At 44.8% G+C, this 17,218-nt stretch overlaps 1 long non-coding RNA gene across 3 annotated transcripts in view; it reads left to right on the top strand.

Annotated features, from left to right (window-relative positions):
• Positions 1 to 17,217, top strand: part of LOC308197964 — a 70,164-nt gene extending 52,947 nt beyond the window's left edge. Inside the window, exons 6-7 of one of the 3 annotated variants that reach the window (XR_013953478.1) lie at positions 4,912 to 5,092; positions 17,079 to 17,217. This is a non-coding gene — a long non-coding RNA (uncharacterized lncRNA). Of the gene's footprint in view, positions 1 to 4,911; positions 5,343 to 11,188; positions 12,616 to 17,078 lie in introns of those variants that run through there. The other 2 variants (XR_013953479.1, XR_013953480.1) reach the window with 2 other exon arrangements.
• The last annotated feature ends 1 nt before the right edge of the window (position 17,218 follows it).

Here is a 17,218-nt window from a genome sequence, read left to right as displayed (position 1 = left end):
TAAAAGGTCTTCCAACCATGCTAGTAGAAATCTTGGGCCCTTTGATCCCTTCCCACGGGGCTTGTGCCGGTGGTTATTTAACGCCTGGAGAAATGCTTTCTTTTGCTTTCACCCAGCTGACGTGAGCCAGCCTGCGAGAGGAGGGCGAGCGTTCGGAGGTGTGTGCATTGACACAGCGCTGCTGCGCTCACGCAGAACGACGTGAAGCCATTTAACGTTATTAATTGCTAGCTGGCTGATTAGATTTACAAGGAATTGTCAAATCTTAAAACCCCAAATAATCATTTCTCACAACAAAAGAATTTATTGTGCCATTAACTTTGTTCCTAGCAGGTTCTCCAAAAGTGAAATCACTAACTGCTGTAAAACTTTTATTGCATATTTTAATTTATTTCTCCCTCCAGTTAGGAAATGTCTCTAAGAGTTATTCTGGTGTTCTCTACTGTCATTATTCTTATGCATAAAGAACAATATTTGTGTTTACTTATTCAGTCTATTGTGATTTTGAAACCTATGCCACTCAGGTACTGTCAAAGGCAAAAGCTCTCTTCTCCTTTCTGCTCCCAAAGGTCAGGGACAAGAAAAATCAATCAAAATTTTAGTTTTTAGGGTTTGAATGGGAAGGACCAGTTGCCTTCTGCATATCTGTGGCAGTAGGAAGGAAGAGGATGAACATTAATTCAATTTTCCTGCATCCTGGGTGAAATACATGGCATGAAAACAAAGCACCAGGCTTGCTTTTTATTGTGTTTGCGTGTGAATATGCAAAAAGGACCCGTGAGTGGGATCGAATACTACAGCGTGAGACCAGCTGATTTTTGACCTCCACAAGAGATGCAGCGGGGGTGAATCAGCTCCCACACGGCGGGTGCAAGCTCCTGGCAGCCTCCATTTTCAACAAGGCTGTAAGGTCTCGGCATCAAAAAGAGAGTCTCTGATACCTGCAGGAGCAACTTAAAAGCTTTTGGCAGAGAGGTACGCAAACAGAGACCCGCATGTGTTTTGGTTGTATGAATAATGAATGTTTCCCAGGTGCTCAGTGAAGGATCTTATCTCCTGTGGTATAAGGGGCATCTCTGCGGACAAACTATCTCTGGTTTTATCAAACCATTTACCGTCAATGATACTCCTGGAAGATCTCAACCCAGTTGCAAGCGGTAGCTGATGTAAGAGAATACAAAAAAGATCACCATTAAAACATCTTTACAGCTCAGAAAAGCTAGGCTCGGGGTCAGATTAATTTGAACTTCAGAAATATTAAAAACAGTGAAACAATGGTTGCCTCTCAGTGGGTTTGGCAGATGAACGTCTCCACTGCACCTCGTCCAGGCTGCCAAACCCTTGAAGCTTTTCCCTCATGACTTGGCATTTGCCAAGCACTTTCTGTTCCTGCCTGGAAGTTTCTGTTGTTTGCTTCAGGCTCACCCATACCCCTAAAACAGAGCGATGAATGGCTGCTCATGCGCTTGTCAGAGCTGTTATATGCTCCCGTGTCCTTCCGATAAAGATGTGACTTAGTGGGCTACAGGAACTGCTGCTGGAGCTAGGGACTTGTGTAAAGGAGCGAGCATCCCTGGCAGCTGGAGTTGTCAGACTCCAGCCTTGCCGAGGAGGGTGTGTGAGATTGCCTTTGAAACTTACTGCATCGGTCAAATTCTGCCCACTTTCTCCTTCCTCCCCGTCAGATCCTGAGCGACTGTGTTTTCCCCTGCAGCTGATTGTCAGTACGAGGTGCCAAAATAGGAAGAGTACACTTCCACTACTTACGTGTCAGGCAGAGGGATGCGGAGCAGAAGGAGATGACGGCAAGTATTAAATCCTTCAAGGAAGATGCTTAGGGAAGCATTAAGACCCTGCTAAAGGCAGCTGAGTGCTATGCCTCAGCATAGCAGCAGCTCCGCTAACACCCCTGTGCTCGCTGCACGGGGCTGTAGGTGGGCAGAAGGTGGATGCAGGCAAAGTGTTAAACGGCGACAGTCTTCTGAAATGCTGTGTCCTTCATCCCATGACGGATTACACAGAGAGCTCGTATGTTAGCCTAAAGGGACATGCCAGGCCTCGCTTTCCTGCCCATGCCTGGTGATCTCTGTGCTGGGAAGAGCTGGATGCTGGCACGCTGTGCTCACTGCCGCTTCTCTTCTGCCGTAACCTTTATAAAAATGGCTTTGCTGCTCTGCAGAGCTGCGGCTTTGGGAGCGGACAGACCCAGAGCGCTCTGCGGTGCCCGTGCACGCAGCGTGGCAGATACAGCCGTGCCCCTCCTCTGGCGTGCTCTCAGGTGGCTTTCGTAGACAGATGAACTCTGAATGGGGTTCAGCTGTCAAAAAAGAAACAGCAACAACAACAAGCGCCAAGAAAAACATGACATTGAACTTCATGCCGCTCACAGCATCACAGAAAATTAATGGAAGATTATTTCCCACAGCCACAGACATCCTAATCTGGGTGCTGTCAGCTGCTGTGATGTTTTACATGAGAGCATGTGCAGAATGCTTTTAGAGGAAGAAAAATCTTTCTGGCTTTTTTTTTTTTAATTTTTTAAATCTTCTGTGCAGTTGCACAATTAATAATTTTAGCCCCGAATCTGTGGTTCATGAGTACGGATGTGCAAACGCTGTGACTTCACTGGAAGTTAGCATAACGATAGGAGCAGTACGTGTGTTCGTCAGTGAGAATGAGCACATTTAATTTTCTCTCATCATGAGAGTTGTTTTTAATGTCGTTAATCCTTTTTAGAAGATGAAAAGTTGACAACACTGTTATATTACTTGTGATAAGAAGAAATGAATATTGATTAATGTGGGAGACTTAATTTAAACTGAATCCTCACGTCACAGCACTTAGATTTCTTCTGAGTGATTTTAAAAGCAAGAGAGACTTCTGTGTTACACAAATACATGGCTATTTATATTTATTTTGAATTGCTTTTTCCATCTGTCTTCTTCAAGGCTTTCTTCATCTGTATGCACGAACCTCTCATCCTTGGTAAAACTCTCACGTAACGGCTTTTATCCAACTAAACTCGCCCTCAGTGTAACACGGTAGATCTCGCCCTTACAAGGCTCATTTCTTTCTTTGTATATGTGTCCATATTTTCATTATGGCTTTATGCTTGACCAGATACTTCAGGGATTTCGGAGGGTGGGGTGGTAAACATCTAATTAGATTTTAAACCTTCATTCTTTGATGTGCCTGAAGAGTTAAAAAATGTATATTTACAAAACCTGCTCCAAAGTTAGGTGATTCCTTCAGTTGCTCATTCATGTGTGTTTATGCAAACTAAGAAGTTTTTATTTATGTAATTTCTTAACATTTCCCTATCTCTTCACACACACACAAAAGAGAAAAGCATGCTCTGTACTTTTAAGTTTTTTTGAAGGTATAGAGATGGTGACAGGCCTGAATCTCTGGTCTGTTTAGGTGGTTTTGAATTAGTCCTTCGCAGTGTCATGTAATACCTGAAGGGGAACACAAAAATGAGACAGTGTTTACTGGGATTTTTAGGGAACAGTTGTGTCACCATGGGGAGAAGATCTGAACATCTCCAAAGTTTGATAGGAGAAGGATTAGAGGGGATGCTGTAGGAAATGCTGCACAGTTTCTCCATTTCCAGTGGAAAAGTGGCAAAAATACGCGTATCAGTTGAACAAGAAATCACAGCATCGCTACTTCCCATGCTGTGTGACAGGCACAGACAGTGTTGTGATGCGCTGTAAGTCTGCCTTGACAATTGCTTTCTGCTTCTTGGGCTACATTTTCTAGATCTCAAATCAGCTAGAGTGTAATCACGTGCTAAGCCTGTCTTTATTCGTGATGCTCTCGAGGATGCTTATCTTTCAGAGACTTTGGCAGGACCGAGTGTGTATTCAACGATGAGCACGCATTTAAGTGCTTTTCCAAAGCGATGCTTCCCTGAATCAGAGCTATGAAGCACAAGTGTTTTGGGGCAGGATACAGCTCCCTGCTATCTGCTTCAGCTCCGTCACATCCCTTTGATCTTCAGCTGTCCGTATCTCTTTAGGGGAATGCCTTCTTTCCAAGCGTGCCTACCAAGTGTCTCTTGTCACCGCAGAGCAGTGGCTGGGAAGGGGGGGTCTGGGTGCTCTGGCGTGGCTGTGCCTGCGTGCCTTGGTGCAATCCAGCTCCCTGCAGCTCTGTTTCCTTTCCAAGAGCTGTAGCACAACTAACTAATAATAACAGTGCTGTTGCTGGGGGATAAAAAACATCCTTGTGCGGGTAAGTTCACATCAGATTGAGTGAGATGTCTGCAAACTTGAAAATTAGACCAGGGAGAACAAAGCAGAAGCTGTAAGCTTATTAGCTTCACAGAGGCACTTTCGTGCGAGCTTTCCCAGCTCCCTGGCAGAAGAAGTACTTTCAAAAGGGGTTTGATTGCTAATCTGATTATGGCAGCTCGGAAGTTAAATTGAAACATGAAATAAATGAAGGCTTTTGGAGTTATGAATTAATTAGAAAACTAATTAGGATGGATAAAAGAAATGCAAGTCAGTGAATTGTTTTTCTTATCTCGGAATAAGAACATTTAAATGGAAAGGATGATATTAAACAAAGCCTACAAACAACTGGAATTCATGTTAGTGGAAAGATAAGCACTAATAGGGGATTTTTTTTTATTATTTTTTTTTTAACATCATGATAAGGCTTTTCAGAGATGGTTTCAGGAGAAGGGCTCGCAGCTCGGAGGATCGGCTGTCGGCAGGCTCTGGGCAGCTGGGAGTGTGCCAGGGTGTCAGGGCAGAAGTATTTTGGTGCTGTCCTGAGCCCGCACCGCACACCTCTGCGCTCAGCTCGTCCTTAACATTAATATATGTATCTCTTCTGACTGCATGAACATGAGAACAAGAACCGCAGAGGTGATATATAATATTCATATTGCTTAATGTGTTACAGGAAAGTGATCAGTCTGGAGAAAAGACAGATAAAAGGACCAGTACCAGGCAGACAATGAACGTGCTCCTGAAACGCGTTGCAGCGTTGGGTGATTGCTCAGCCTGGATGACAGAGGCTGCGTGGCAGCAACCTGGCTCCTGCTGAATGACCTGGCTACCAGCTTGCAGTGCCTTGTTGAATGGTATGTTAGTGGGCAAGGTTAAAAAATAAATAAAAAAGGAAAATAATTTCCTGAAGTAGTTTCTCTCTGAGATTTCAGTGAACAGCTTGCAAACAACGTATTCAAGGAATTACAAACAGCCCATAGATTACAGATTCAAACAGGTGAAATTGTTTGCAGTGGTGCCTGCAAACAGATGATCTGTTTGGATGAGCTATCAAGCATTTAACGATGATTTAAGCCCAGGCTGGGAACTGTGATTAGGGTGGGGGTGAGACGTTCGAATAGCTTTGAGGACCATCACACCTGCCTTTTGGCTAAGGCCATGCATGCAGCTATCGGAGCTGACACGACCCGTGTGGGTTTTGCCTGTGTGTTCTCCAGCGTGATGAGCTGGGTTTGTACCTACCAAAACACAGGTACGTTTCTGCTGCGGGTTCCCTAAGCAGAAAGGCAAGCACTGTGTTTCATGGCGTGGATGTTGCTGGTGAAGCAGCAGAGGAGGTCTGTGCTTACCGTTGTGAGGAAGTTTCCTTTCGTTAATTGTTTTTCTCATGGACTCGGGAAAGTTTTCTCCTGAGGATGTACAAGGTTTCGCTGGGTTTGAAAAGCCACTGGCGGAACAAATCAAGGATACAAGTCAGGGAGGGTTTTTTGGATTACTGCTCAGGTTTAGATGGGATGAAGGCAGAAAGCTTGAACCCCTAACCGTGCCAAGGGTAAGCGTTGCAGAGATGAGTGCAAGTACAGGGCTGAGCTTCCTGAGTCCTCCAAGGACCTTCAGGCTGGGTGTGCCCTTATGGTTTTGTTTTTTTGTGATGAAAAGCTATATGCTGCATAAAGGGGATAATTGTGTAGGAGGGCAGTGCTTAATCTTCATTATTGTTTAGTCATTAATTTTTCATCAGTAGATTTGTATGTTTTCACTTATTCCAAGTGTTCCGTGCATCAGTGCTCCAACAAATTTCAATTTAAAACCCCTCTGGGTTTAGGAAACAAAAATTACCTTAAGCTTTAGAAACTTCCGTTCACAGGAGGTGCAGGAGCATGGGCCAGGAGCAGGGGTCTGAATCCTGACCACTGGGTAAATCACGAGGTGTGTTTTCTGTTTCATTTTCCTATGCACAGGGCTGAGAAGCAGCTATTTAGAGACCAGCGAGGCTGCCTGCAGCCGGCTGCTGAACTTTGTGCTTCGCAATTGCTGGGTGAGCGGCTGTGTGCTCGAGTGGCATCTGCTTCAGTCCCATCTCACGGTGAAGTGCCTCTCTCCGGCACTTCAAGTGCTGTAGATGAATTACAGACAATAGTCAGAGGAGCCTGTTAATTTTCTCTGAGTTAATAGTTGACTTTATTTTTTTTTTTTTGAGTGTGCTCAAAATGTCATCATAGGGATGTCATTCCTAAAGTACAGCCTGGAGGGTGGCGGCAGTCCCTTGTGCTTCAAAAGAGGCTTCCCAGTGGAGCAACGTGGGAGGTGAACTCAGGCACAGCCGGCCCAGGGAGGAGACAGACACGCCGCCCTGGAACAGGCTTTGCCTTGCTCCAGGTGACATACACGATGCAGCATCTCGCCCAAGCAGGGCTGCGATATCCCCTTGAGGATCAGCTTTTGGGGCTGGCTGCTGTGCTGCCCCGGGGATGGCTTCCCCATTATTGTGCTTATAGGTCCTTTGGTGGCAGCCACTTCAATTAAAAACCTCAGCAGCCCCAGAGAACGTCTGTAAGGAAGGCTCATACCAGCAAGTCAGCAGGGGAACCAAAAGGTGCTCTGGAATAATAAATGTATACATGTCTTTCTTTTCTTTCTGATATTTTGCACATGACGGGAAAATTATCCTTCCCCTGAACTGCATCTTTTGTAAATCCAGCCTCTAACATGCATGCAAAAAGGTCTTGCTTGGCAGCTTGGAGTGAATCCTCTTCTTTTGTTGCTGTCTTTCCCCCACAACAGGAAGTTGATAGCTAGTATCCATCGTAGATTACCTGATGTTTACATGATGCTGAGTAAACAGCATTGGGTAAGAGGATTTGAATTTAGTTTCCCTGAATATGGAGGCATGTGGTGCAGCTAATTCTTCAAGGGCAGCTGCTGTCAGCACTGTCACATGAAGGCGTCCCAGCTAGTTTCAGACAGGCAAGGCTGGAGATGGGAGTGTGGCTACGAAGGCAATTTGGAGATTATATAAGCCTTTAGGGCAGCTGATTTTAATCTTGATTTGGCTATCTCTCAGCTCTCCTGTAGCTGTATGATGGGCGCATGAAGTGTTAATGGCTGTGTGGATCAAGGGAATGGTTTTGAGACCTTTCACCTCCAGGTGGGCAAAACACACTCAAGTCGAGACTTGTGGCACACCCGAGAGAATGGGCAATGCTGGGGCAGGGCTGAAAAGAGGGTTCCACAAGGAGATGATGCAGCAGTTATAAAGCGGCTTACCTCGGTGATCCAGGAGTTAAAAGAAAACAGACAAACTTGAAGGAGAGGTGCAACAAGAATTGCTATGATAAGATACACTCTAGAAAGCCTGAGAAACTGAAGCTTGGCTTAATTGACAAAAAGTGTCAGTGAATAAAGAATGTGGCTCAATAATTGATTTTCTCACATTTTAATATTTTAGTTCTAGTCAGATATTCTGCAATCTGGAGAGAGTGAAAGACTTTCTTCAACTCTCTGTTTCTTTGAAGTTTATGATAGGTTGATAGTTGCTGTTCAAAACATATTTTTCCATCGTTATAGGCCACCGAAAGTAACACAGCTTGCTTTGGTTTTAGCAGTTTAGTGGACACAGCAAGAATTTGGATAACTATCAAAGCAATACGATACGCATCATGTCTGAATGAAGTCAGTCCTATGAATCTACAAAGACATGGCAGGAAAATATGATCAGAAACTCTTTAGATCAATAGGAGCAGTAATGACAGTCAATGTCAACTTTTCAGCGAGAAAAGTTCTGCTCCAGTTAAGCTCACTTACGCTCTGAGGAAGAATTCAAATGCTATCCATATTGATTGGATAAAACAGAATGGGAAAAAGGAGGATTTGGCTTCTGAATTTATATTTTTAGCCCATGCAAACCAATCTTTTCTGATCATAATCTGCACAATAAGTTCACCACTGCTAGAACTTCAAGCTCAAAGCTTGCAGGAAGACGGTATGGGGATTACGCAGGTTTTTAAAAGTCCCTACAGCTCTGAAAACTTGCTCAAATGCTAATCTCCAAAAGGAGTGCACTCAGTCTTGCTTTTCAATTTAAAATAGTGAAGTAGCAGAAGAGAGAACATTTTTATTTCTTAAATTTAGAGCTAGGGCCTCCAAAATACACATTTGTTTTGCTCTGGCTATGGACTAGGCTACTTTATGTGCCCGTGAGAGCATTTACACCTCCTGGGTGACTGAGACATTTGACTGAAGCAGCTAGATGGGGTATTTTTAGCAAGTGTTTTCACAAATACTTAGAAGGCCTATTTTGGCCAAATTTATGGCCAGTGAGGCTAGGTTTATTGTCTGATAAGGGGTGAAATGAGAAGAGCTGTGCCAGCATCTCTGATTTGCCTTCCTGCCTGACACGGCAATATTCACTGCAAAGGTGCTTACGGTACCATTAAACAAGCCTCAGACTGCGGCACGGAGGTGGGTAGTGATGCTGCAGCAACAAATACAGTTCAGAAATAGTCCCAGGGGCTACCGGAGATAACAAAAATTACTTCTGTATCCTGAGAGAGCTTATAAGGACAGCTGGGAGAGCAGCACTGCTGTATGGGGGGGTACTGCATAGCCGCAGTGAAGTTGTGCACCTCGAGCCTGCTCTTGAGCTCCAAAAAGTGCCTTTGGGTGCCTTGTGTGAGCTGAAGCCAGGGTGTGGATGTGCTACGTGAGCTCCCACCCTGCAGCAGCACCCTGCTGGGGCACAGCTGGGTCCAAGGTCTTGGAATAAAGAAATATGGAATAGGGCTGCCTGGATGCTATATAAATATCCTCAGCGTATGCTGAGCAAGCTGGATGAATCCTGGCTGCCCACGGCTTCCCGCAGGCAGGGGTTAAGCTGTTGTGGTGGTGCCTCTGCCATGCCAGGAAAGGGGCTTTTCTGCTTCATTGGGATTGTCAGAGACGCTTGTCACCATCTTACCATGGAGATGGGGAAAGAGAAGGGCAGGGGCTTCTGAACCGCTCGACCGCTGCTTGCTGTCTGCACAGGCTTACACGGGGCGAGATGCGACGTCTGGATACAGACTTGTGAAGCATGCGCTGCAGAGATGCAGGCATGCGATTTTAAATTGATTTTTTTGAGACTGGAGTACAGGAGGTAGACTCCTTCCCCCTCACTTCACAGAGGATGATGTGTGTAACGTATATGTAGTATAAGTACATATTTATATATAAACACAGACTGTTTGAGTAAACTAACTTATGCTAGAAATCAATGCTAAATCTGCTTAGTGTCAAAATAGCCAAAGTGATATTAAACCATCAGCAATTTTCATTCATTAGCCTGATTTAAAGGCGACACCAACGACAGAAACGAGCACTAATTGGATACCAAGCACATTTCAAGCATCTGCAATAAGCAGCACTAGCAGAAAACAAAGAGTAGGTGTTGCGTTCACTTCTCAGGGTTCCTCCTTTGTGCACTTTTAAGTCCGGACCACTCCTGGCTCCTAGATGTTTTTCAGAAATATGCTTCTGAGTATTATGCATGGGTAAAATACAAGCTCTCTGAGATTATTTATCTGATAAACCAGATAATCGACCAACTTTGAGAATCAGAGTGGTCTTTTTCTGAAGGGCAGTTTGGGCAATCAGCACGTGCCATCCCGGCACGCAGCGAGCTGAATCACTCGTGTTACAGACACTAACAAAACTGACGGTAGTTAATAAAACAGGGTGGCTTGCTCAGCTTTAAAAAGGAGAATTACGGAAGGTGCTGCATAATGCTTATGAATAAAATAGGATTCAATTTAGGAGGCTGTTGCCAGCCTGAGCAGTAGTGATAGGAGAGGAACAAATTGGCTTCCGTGTGTTTTGTGTCTGCTAAGTGAAGAGCATTTTGCACAGTCACATTTGCTTTTATTTCTGACAGTTCCATGCTACAGCATACTGTGATTGCTAATGACGCGGGTCCTTGTCTCTATTGATGTGCTATGTGCATTACGTCCATTAAGTAATTTGAGAAAAGATGTCCTATAATTAAGATTACAAAACCCAAAAAGCAGCTAGCGTTATTTAGCCTGGTATCTGGTTCATGCCCTTTGCAGTTTACATTAAGTGAGTGATTAAAGGATCAGGACTGGTTTCTGGATCAGATCCAAAACAGTAACACATCCATCTGTCAAAGTGTGCTGTGCGTGGTCCTAAATCCAGACCCGTGCTCCTGAAAATCCTTCCTCGGTAGTTGCTGGGCAGCGGTGACATCTGAATTGGGTGCAGCACCCTCCTCATTAGCTATAGGGACTTCAGCAGGAAGCGTCATAAACAATGTCCCGTAATTAAACATTTAGCGACTGTGCTACAGACGAACGACCTCATAAAGCCTGTGTTAGTTTTCCGAGGTAATCTGGGAAGGTGCTTGAAAACCTCTCCAGAGACGTGAGGGCTGCGAGATGGGCCAGGGGCAGGGCTCTCGGTTAAACCTGCCCTGAAAAGCAGAAAAAAAAAAAAAAAAGGAAAAAAAAATCACCTCTGGTAAATGAAAACTGACATTTAGGAGGACAAGAATTACTATCTGCAGACTAGCATTTTCTTACAGAAAGCTGTTTTGTGGGAAGCTTTCTGAGCAGCTGGAGCAGCAGCAAGCCTTTAGCCCGGCAGGAGGCGGCGCGAGGGGAGCAGGGGCACTCGGGACATGGTCAGGGGCACATCCTGCACCTGTACAGGGGTGTGAGTATCAGATGGGTGGTTCTGCCAGCATCTTTTTAAGATGTGATCATCCATGTTTGGACGCCTTTCTAATTCCTGTGTTTCTGACCACAGCGGCACCTGTAGCTGGGCTCTCCACCAGAAGTAAAGCTGTGCTGTTAAGCAGCCGATCACTTTGCGAGTCACCGCCTTTTTGTCATCTAGCTTGGGTTTGTCATTTCATAACGGGGTAGGTGAGTGACTCACGCCTTACTTCTTGCTTTCAGAGCTGACGTTTAAGGCAGAACGTCCCCAGCAGGACGGTGATGAAGTACCTCATTTCTGAGCCCTGCTCGGGCTCAGCCCGGCTCTTGTGAGGCCGTCTTTCAGGATGCAGCCACCTAAGGGAAAACACGATGATAAAGGACTTGTTTCTGCCAGTTCATTTTATATCCATCCTTTTGTTGGCCTTTCAAAATACAGTATTATGCCAGAACTTAATTGCAGTGCTGTTAATTGCATGCAGAGCCATGAACACCGAGTTAACGTATTGCATATGACTAGGTGTGTGCAAATGTCAATCACAGACTACTTAGCTACCTTTTTAGGCATTCAATTTGTGAACGTTCCTTAGGAAAGTAATCTTGCCAATCTGGAGTCTTTCTGAGCCACAGAGAATTGTAAGCCACGAGGAGAGCTTGCTTGCCTGGCTGCAAACAAATCAACATTGGCACAGAAAAGTCTAACATATTAGTAATCGATAGCTCATCTCTGGGAGAGATTCCAATATACTTCTGTGGAAATTAATGAGGAATATTTCTTATGGCTTAGCAGTAATATTTTAAGACTGCTGTCAGAAATAATTTCACAGAAAAGGTGTGCTGAGCCTCTACAAATCATGGCCGGATCTAAATATAGCATTCGCAGATGTTTGCTTTTCCTGTGATTTTTTTTACTTGTGTCATCTTTGTAATGTGCTGGTGCCATTCATCCAACGCGCTCCTGTGATCCCCGTGTTTCCAAACACAGCAGCGCAGTTGTACATCTCCCTGTCCGCTCCTGGTGGAGAGTTGGTGTTCACATCCCAGGTACCAACCGGGATGTGCTGTGCGTGGGGCAGAGGCAAGCTTGCTTCACCCTGAAGGTGTTGTAAGGTTTATAAGGTTCTTAAACTCCATTTTCATGTTGTGAGAGCAGGGTGGTGTGGGTCAACATCTTCTGTCAGATTTTTTTTTTTTTTTTTTACTGGCAAATTAGTTTGTTAACTAAATGAAACGTTTTTTTTGTCTGCTTTCTGCCAAAACCATTTTTTTTAAAATCAAGAATTGATTAATCCAAATTAATCGAATTAACTGCTAATCCAAAACTTGGACTATTTCTACTTAGAAATGCTTCCTTTCGGAACACCACCACCACCAGTTTAGGATTCTGTTACCAGCTCCTCTGTTTTTAGCATCGTTTTGTACTCAGTGCCTGCTGCTGCTCTTACCAGTGACCGCCTGCCTCCCTGGTGGGCTCCTGGTGTGCTGTCAGCTGCCCGCTGCCTTCCTGGATTCCCAAAAAACCTTTCTGCAACAGGGGCTTGCAAGGGGTCCCCTTCCTTTTTGGGCCAAAAAGGGGCCAAGGGTGTAGTGGGCTCTCTGCACAGCTGTTGTCTCCCAGCGGGAGGAAAAGCAGCGATGCCACGCTGGGGGAACCCCATTCTAAATTACACACCATACACAGCTTAAGTACTTGTGTGCATGGAGCTCACAAGCATTTACGGATATGGCTTTTCTCAAAACAAGAAGTTATCTCTTGGGATGGAGTCAAACACGTTCCTTATCAAGTCATTTTCTAGGAATTTCTATTTTTCATGCGAAGGAGGGATGCGTTTTAATAATTCTCTTAACTTACTCAAATCCTTCCTTTAGAAAGATGGAGCCAAACCAACAGAGCACAAACCTGCTCTCACATTTCTGAAATATTCTCAAATATTTGTTTACAGTTTACTCTGAGCATTTTCCTGACTCATTTAAGAGCATTCAAAGACTTGATATTTGTGCAGTGAGATATTCTTACTTTAAATCCTTGTGCTTTTCTAATATGGGAACAGAAATACAGAAAGGAGGCCAGCATAAACCCCATTATAAATTTCTTATTATTCCAAGGACTTCATACCACAGAAGCTAGTCTAGAACATGCAGTGATTTAGGTAAAATACATAAGTAAACCAGGCGTAAGGAGAGAGAGTTGTTTTTTTTCTCAGGTTCACCATAGCACACTTGATTTGTTTACCTGTCTATATCATCGGACTCTCAAAATCGGGGCTAATAATAAATCTTTAAGGCAACTGCTTGTTGAGGATTGGCATCTTCAGTATGGTCAGGCATGGTCTGGACTTCAGGGACAGTCTTGTCATCGTGGAAAGTCCACAAGATGTGCGTAGGCAAGGATCAGTTGAAATCTATGAAAAATTAAAGGGTCCATCTCCCTGGTGGCACAGGTTAGGCGAGCATCAGCTGATGAAGCCTGTCCCTGGGCTCTGCCCGCAGCTCTGAGCCTCACGGTGAGGGTTTGGAGCCGAATGCTCCAGCTGATGCCCAGGAGACACGACGAGGCTTTGAGCTTGCCAGCCCTCGCGTCCCGGTACAGTGCCCTGCAGTGTCCCAGAGCAGAACCCAGCACTGCCGGGGTAGCTCTGGAGCAGCAGCGCAGCACTGGTGCGGCTCTAAACAGGGGAATAATTTGGCGCACAGATTAGGTAATGCTATTGAAACACAACGGCGATGCCAAGAAAGCTGCTGCTTGGAGGAGCCGAGAGCCAGCTTCTCTTCTGACAAAGTCCCGTGGTATTTAGGTGCAAGGAGTTATTATGGAGCTTGAGGAAAGGGGATTTGACAGTCGTGCTTCATTTTGCGAGCAATTTCAGGAGCAGAGCAGGGATCAGAGAAGAGGCCCAGTCTTATTCCACGGTATGTTTAGTACTGCAGGAACACTTTCCTCTTTCCCTGCCCTCCTCTCAGTAAAAACAAACAAGCAGCATTAAAACACAGAAACAGGCGCTGAATGTTTTATGCACATGTAGTTTTGCCCTTGCTTTCTCTCTTCCTTGTCAGCTCAGACACAGTTTAATGATTCAGATCTGTCCTTTATGTAACTCTGTTTTCTTCAGTTAAATTAAAACAGGGGAATTAGCCCCTTTGATATTTCTCTTCCAAAGCTGCTTGGAAGTGTTGTACATGTGGAAAATGAGGTTTTAAATGGAAGGAGAATGACTCATATTAATTTAAAACCCAAACCAAGGAGATAATTGCATATACTATAACTTCTGCTATAACGAGGAGTTAGTCAGAAGTGATCACATACATATTAAAGTTTGAATGTGTTTACGGGTTAAATCCCGTCCTGGCTGGGGGCATCCTGCCCCCTTGGCACAGGGCTGCACCTGGATGCCCCAGCACTGCTTGGGGTGGGCTCAGGGATTTGCTGAGGACACTTTTTGGTTCCTTTCGCACCAGTATGCTTGCTGCCCCAGCTGGGCTCACCACTTTTTGGCCAATACAACTATTTTTTTCTGCTTAGAGTTTCCCAGGCTTTGGTTACAGATTTGCCCTGTGAAAGCCAAAAAGCTTTCCCTGTTATCTTCCTCTTCCCTCTTCTTTTTGACCAAGGGTTATCCATTAGTTTGTTAAAAAGAGCAATTCCCCGTACAAATTAGCAATACTCACTGCGAGTACTTTTTCTGTGTGACCTCTGGAAGAGACATCCTGTTGTGGAGATCCAGTCCCTTATTGAGCTGGACTTACTGGGTTGATTTGAATTACAGAGGTAGGGCTAGTTAGCAACAGTTAAGGAAAAAAACTGTTATGCTGTGCATCAGCAAGTCAAATGCCTTGCAAAAATAGGTGGCTAAACCAGTATATGGGAATGAATGATGAAAATGGTTGGTAAAATCACAGCAAAGCTCTATGCAACTATTTATTTCCAAATGCTGTGTATGCTGGAGTCTCGTTCCATCCCCACACAAATCATTCAGTCTTGCCAGTGCTGACAAACCAGGCCTTTTCTCAGATGTAATGTTGTTTTTTGAATGCTTTATACTCATCTTACCGAATTCCCAGTTCTTAAAATAAAGCAGCAAAACGCCATCCCTCCCCAGCCCCAAGCCTTCTGTTCTGCGTGTACCGGAGTAGCTGTGGTTTAAAAGCAGAGGTTAGGCTTGAAGCGTCTCAGTAGAGGAGCGGTTTCTTTCATGATCTTTGCAAAACTGAGTGCAACAGCAGCTCCGATATTTTCTCAGGTCTTTTTTGTATTATTAGAAGTATTTCACTGCTCTCTCCGTGCCATGCTGTCTTCAGTCTTGGCTCTTCTTGTCGGTGGCAGGTACCTCAAGGAAGGAAACGCCTCGCGATGTTTCGGTAACGGAGAAGGGCACGTTCCCATCGTGTGGCATTCAGACCTTCCGCTGACATAAAAAGAAACATTGCTTTCACAGAGATGTCAGCGTGACAGCTCTTGCAAGATAAAACCGATCTGCTGCTGCTGCAGGAGGGTTTTTTTTTTTTCCCTAATAGAAAGATTTAGTTCAAATAAGTGCATCCTGCACGAACTGACATTGCCCAGCTGGCTGTTAGGATGGGGACTCGCTCCTTCTGCTACCTGGGGACACCCCCAGCTCTGGAAGGGATGCTCGGGTACGTTCGAACAGTAAATGGATACATATGCTCACGTCAGACATTTCTGTTTTCTGCCGCAATTTGTCACACGCTAAATCGATTTTCTGGCTTCTTTTTTCTTGCAAATTCTCTCATTAAATTAAACAGTCTGAGAGGAATAGCCATTAACCATTCATTCCTTATTAATTAAGTGGTTTAAAATCTAGGTCTTTGAACGCTTCCCTAATTAATTGTGTAAAGCTGGGTACAAAGCGAGCAGGGAATGAAAGAGCATTACCTTGGGGAAGCGCTTCGCCAGAAACTGGCGAGCTGTTTGCCAGCAGTGCAGGACCCTCAAGACATTTGCCTTCCTGTAAGCCCCGAAAAAACAGGGAAGATTCCTCCCTCCCACCCCCCAGACCCTGCTGTACCCCACTGCAGGGTCCCCTGGGGCCAGGAGGACGTCGGTGCCTCTTGTTTGCGGGCTGAAGGGCTGGGGCTCACGCGTGGCACCCTGCGGGGTGGCTACTAGTTGAGTGCCGTGACTTTCAGAGGGGCTGTGCTCTTGCTTCCTGTGCTTTCAGGTTGCAGGGATTCCTAAGCGGCTGCAAAGGTCGGTTACGCTCATTTTATAAAGCTAGAACTTTAATTTTCATCCCTGTATTGTTTCAGTTTCCCATTCTTGGAGGTTATTTATATATATATATATATTGTTAATTACAGATGGCTTTGGCTTTGAATATATTCCTGCACAGATACTGAAGTTGAAGAGGTTAAACTGCTCGAGTACCTCATTAGAAGCTGCATTTCCTACTCCTGTCATTCCTGTAGCTCTCCTCTTACCCTTCCCCAGCCTTTTCTACAGCTCCTTTAAAAACTGTGAAAAAAAAAATCCTTCCTGGGCAGTTTGGGTTCTGCAGCTTACGCAGCCACGGGTTTGCTTTGCCCTCTTGGTGGCAGCTTCTCAGGTGCAGCGGTCACATTTCCTTGGGGATTTTTTTGTAACGCGTCGCTTTGTTGCCAGCATCTCTGACCGTCCCATTTCCCACCTTTTAAGGATCTTTAATACACGACATTTTGCAGTTTTAAAATCCGTGTTACTCTGCCAATTGATTTACATAATTGAGCAGTTCCCAATGTTACTGACTACATCACTAGTTTTAACGTTACCATAAATTTTATTAATGATCACTTATATCTTCTTCTAAATACAAACTGTACAGCTGCACTGAAGTAGGACAGATACTTGCATTTAAATTTATGCCGTAAGATCTATCAGTTCTATAATTTTAATCCATTTAGCATGAACTTTTTTGCGTAGTGTCAGAGTGCTCTTTTCAGTTAGAGCATCTCTGGAAGCAAATCAAGTGAGATACAGAATTGTGTTCCATCAGCAGGGCCGAGCCTGTACCTAAATGGCAAGACAACATGACGTTGGGAGCTGAGGACCTATTTTCCATGAAGCCACATATATTCCTAATTCTCCGCCAGTTGTATCTCAGTGGGTATTTTTGATAGTGTGATGTTTGTTCCTTCCCAGAGCTCCAGAGACCGCGGGGCTCAACATGGGAAGCTGCCGCTGATCCTGCAGGTGCCTGGCATGGAGATGGGGAAAGCAGCGCTCCTGGAAGCCGTAGAAATGCTTGGACGAATTCAGCTCCCTATAAACAATCTTTTCTC

The sequence above is a fragment of the Anser brachyrhynchus genome (genome assembly GCF_964034855.1).
Source record: "Anser brachyrhynchus genome assembly, chromosome: 7".
Taxonomy (NCBI): domain Eukaryota; kingdom Metazoa; phylum Chordata; class Aves; order Anseriformes; family Anatidae; genus Anser; species Anser brachyrhynchus.
This window is presented reverse-complemented; position numbering and strand designations above follow the sequence as displayed.